The sequence below is a fragment of the Nicotiana sylvestris genome, chromosome 9 (genome assembly GCF_000393655.2).
Source record: "Nicotiana sylvestris chromosome 9, ASM39365v2, whole genome shotgun sequence".
NCBI lineage: Eukaryota > Viridiplantae > Streptophyta > Magnoliopsida > Solanales > Solanaceae > Nicotiana > Nicotiana sylvestris.
This window is the reverse complement of record NC_091065.1, coordinates 34,602,324-34,606,522: the sequence shown is the minus strand read 5'-3', so window position 1 is coordinate 34,606,522 and position 4,199 is coordinate 34,602,324.

Here is a 4,199-nt window from a genome sequence, read left to right as displayed (position 1 = left end):
TTATACACCTAAAATATGGAATCAAAGAGTAAATTTGAGATTTTTGTTTAAAACTTAATTGAGTATTATTAAGGTTTGAACACCGATTTAGACTCAAATTTGAAAATTAATTAAATATTTGGACTCGTAGGTTATGGGTCAACGGGGATCTAACCTTTGACTCGGCTTTTGACCATTTGGAGTGGGGTTAACTTTTTGTTGACTTTTTTGATTTGATTATTGAATCTTTATTATTTGAAATTAATTTTTTAACAATGTAGTTTGGTTAGATTTGGAACGTTTGGTGGTAAACATAGAGTGAAAGGCGTGATTGGAGGCTAAAGTTTGTTGAAAAAAGGTACGTATCTTGCCTAATCTATTGAGGGAATAACCTTAGCAAATAACCTTGTTTGATAATTGTAATATGTTAGGAGCAGCATATATGTGAGATGACGAATGTATATATGAGTGTCATGGTTTATTCATGCTCGAGATAAATTCTAGACTTCACTATGCCCTGTTTGATTGTTTGTTCTTCTTGACTTATGTTTTATTTGAATGTATGACTATGTGAGTTTATTTATTCATGCTAGAAATTATGTTTAGATCATTACATCTTATTTCAACATGATGGGATATTCTTGAGATTATTGATATACTTGATTTAGTTGTAGTCATACTTTATATCATGAACACACACATTCGCATTCTTGAACATATGTGTATATATTTAGAGATGAAAATGTTGATGTAGATTGATATGATTATGGCACATCTGAATATTTTGAGCGATTTGATATTATTATTGCACGAGGTGTCGTGCGTTTATTTTGATATGGACTGATGTTATGGCTAGACATTTATGTCATGCGGCGTGTGAACACTGATTCATCCCTCTTAGATCACCCTCCCATGTTTCTCCCTTGGTGGTGTACTCATGGAGTTTGTGAGACTATGATGAGTATCAGATTGTGATGGTTTTTGGTTGATGAGTTGGGCATAAAGGTGGAAGTTTTGATTACTTGAGTGAATCTTTTATGTCATATCATGCATTTTAGATGTTTTCAATGCATATCTGTAACACCCCGTACATTCGAACTAGGTGTGGATATATTAAATGGGTATTAATTTGATATTATAGACATATGAAGTCCTAACGGGATGATTATGGGTGAAAATAGTTATTTTAGGACCAAGATGGAGAATGGGGTGCATAAGATTCGATAAAATCGACTAAGTTTACAAAAGGTCCGGCAGTTAGTGAAAATGTGTAAGTAATTTGGGAAAACTCAAAAGATGAAAGTTGTAGGCCTTTGAAATAGATTTCCAACGATATATTATGGACAGCGAACGGATCTTTATGCAAAAAATTATGTGCATTTTACATAACATTATGCAATATGCGCGGCCTGAGCGCGGCCGTGCCCTGAGCGCGGTCGTGCCCTGAGCGCGGCTGCGCTCCTGTGGCAGTGTTACTGCCATTTTGTGCGGTCAAGAGCATGGTCAGGCCTACAGGTATGCAGAGGCGCTCATGAGGGGTCATTTTAAAGCCCTACTTCGCCCCCCACATCCCCAAAACATAAAAACTTGCTTTAGAAAGGGGAGCTCTAAAAAACCTAACTCCTTGAAGGTCCCTTCACCACCCAAGGTAAGTTATAATGGTGATTCTAAGTTATTTTCAATTTTCCAACATCTTATTAACATGATTAAACCCTCCATATCATTAGATATTCGATTGGGACATCATTGTAGAGAGAAGAAATCATAGAACTCGAATTCAAGAGGATTAAACTTCAAAAAGGTAATGTCTTCACCCTCTAATTGATTATATCATTGGATTAATGATTATTGACTCTAGTTCATGAGATATGAGTTAATGAGTTTGATAGAAAAGCATGAACGGTATAGGTTTGGGGTGTTGATTGTTGATTATTGGTTAAGGGTGTTGTTTACCTTATGAGTGATAAAGAATGATGTTGATTATAACCATTTGAGACTTTAGAATTTATCTAGGAGCAAGAGAATAGGTTATTGGGTGTAGAGACACCATTAATAAGGACTATGAAGCTTTATTCTTACCAAGTGTTTGATAAAATGCTTAGGTGACCAAAATATGAGTATCATTGCTAATATGGAATCCCTTTGACTTGTACTGCTATAGATTAAAGTTGAAAGGGTTGACAAACACTGTATTACGCTCAAGGATAGGAAGCTAAGGTATGCGAGGCTAAATCTCTATGTTTGGGAACGGTAATGATTCTCCCTACACTACGTTTATTTTACGACATTACTAATTGCCTCAGAAATATAGTTTGGCCTAGTTCCTTGAATAGTTGTAGAACTTTTATTCTTTAACTTCATGACTTTCGTTCTGAACGTTGTGAGCTCAGTGCATATTCAATGTGGACCTGGGTTTTATTCCCCCAAGTCTTAGTATAGATTACTCAGTATGCCATAAACAGTTGAAGTTTCAGTGTTCATAATTAGTTCAAGAATACATGTCTCAGTCTAGCCCTATTCAGTATTCCAGAATTATGTAACTTAGTGTGATCCAGTATTCCAGTATCATGTAACTCAATGTGATTCAGTATTTCACTATCATGTATTGCAGTATGATTCTCAGTTCCTAATTTTAAATCCTTGAATGTTGAACACATATATTTGGGCCTAAGGCCGCAGTTAATGCTTTATGCATGTTTGGGCCTGAGGCCGCAGTTTATGCTTTATGCATCTTTGGGCCTGAGGTCAGAGTTATGTATACATATACTTAGGCCCGAGGCCGCAGTTGTACACATATATATATTAGGCCTGAGGCCGCAGTTTAATATTCAGATAAACAGGTTGTTCATCATTCAGAAGAGGGAGTATTCATGTCCTTACTTTCTTTGTTCAGTTCAGTTATCAGCTATCATTTCAATTACGAGTTATCAATTCAGTTATGAGTTATCAGTTCAGTTATCAGTTATCATTTCAGTTTCAGTTTCAATAGTTATTATTTTAGTTATCAATTATCAATTCTCAGTTATCATCTTAGTTTCAGTTTCAGCATTTATAATTCTTTCTTTCAGTTGCTTTACATACCAATACAATTCAAATATAGTGACGTCCCTTTTGCCCGGGGCCTACATCTCACGATGCAGGTAATGATTTACAGGTTGATGATTCAGAGCGCTAGGATTCTCGTACCAGCTATTTGGTTTACAGTCTTTCAGTATTTACAGACAATCAGTATTTTCAGTACTTCATTAGAGGCTTCATAGACTAGAGTAACAGCTAGACAGAGTCGCAGGCTTTTTGTATTAAGCTATGTTGGCTACAAATATGTTTCAAAAATTATATTAGTATTTCCGTACTTGGATTTATATCATCTAGATTTTTAGTATTTTAGCATGTGTTAGTTTATCTTCCGCATTGAGTATGTTATGATATCACATGTTGATTCAGCCAGCCATTTGGTTCGCTCGGTCATATGTAGTCAGGCAACGAGTATCGTGTTACGTCCAGGCCCAGGTTCGGGGCGTGATAAAGCTTGGTATCAAAGCACTAGGTTCAAGTGTCATAGGGAGTCTATGAAGTCGTGTCCAGTGGAGTTTTCTTTATATGTGTGTGCCGGCCACTCAGATAAACGATTAACTACCAAGACATCCAGGATTGTCTCATTTCTTTATACTCTAGATCGTGCCATGAAGCTTAGAGCAATAGTTAACCTTCTCTTCCTATCAAATTCCAAACATATTGGATGCCCAAGCGACGCGTAGGAGAAACCTAAGGTCCTAGAGAGGATAATTTCCCATTGAGGTATAATTATGGAGTACAGGCTGGTAAATATGAGACTTGAGAGGATGTTAAAAGTGGGATGCAATGGATAGTAGTATAGATTAGAGCATAACCTTATCAGAAAATACAAAAGCAATTATCATGTCTTATGGTTATCAGTTTACCTCAGTTGTCAGTTATACAGTCTTTCAGTTAGCAAGTTTGTGATTATTCAGTACTCCAGTATTCAGTTATATGTTTACCAAATATCCAATTTTCAGTGTATCAAAATTTCTGGTGACTTGTGACAATAAAGTGATGCATATGGGTTCTAAAAAAAATGTAAGTAACAGTGATTATAGCGAAACCTTTGCATATTTTAGGTGTAGATTAAGACTAAGACTCACTTGAGGACGCATGAAGTGATTTATCAGATGATGGTATACTTTGAAAGATAAGTTTGT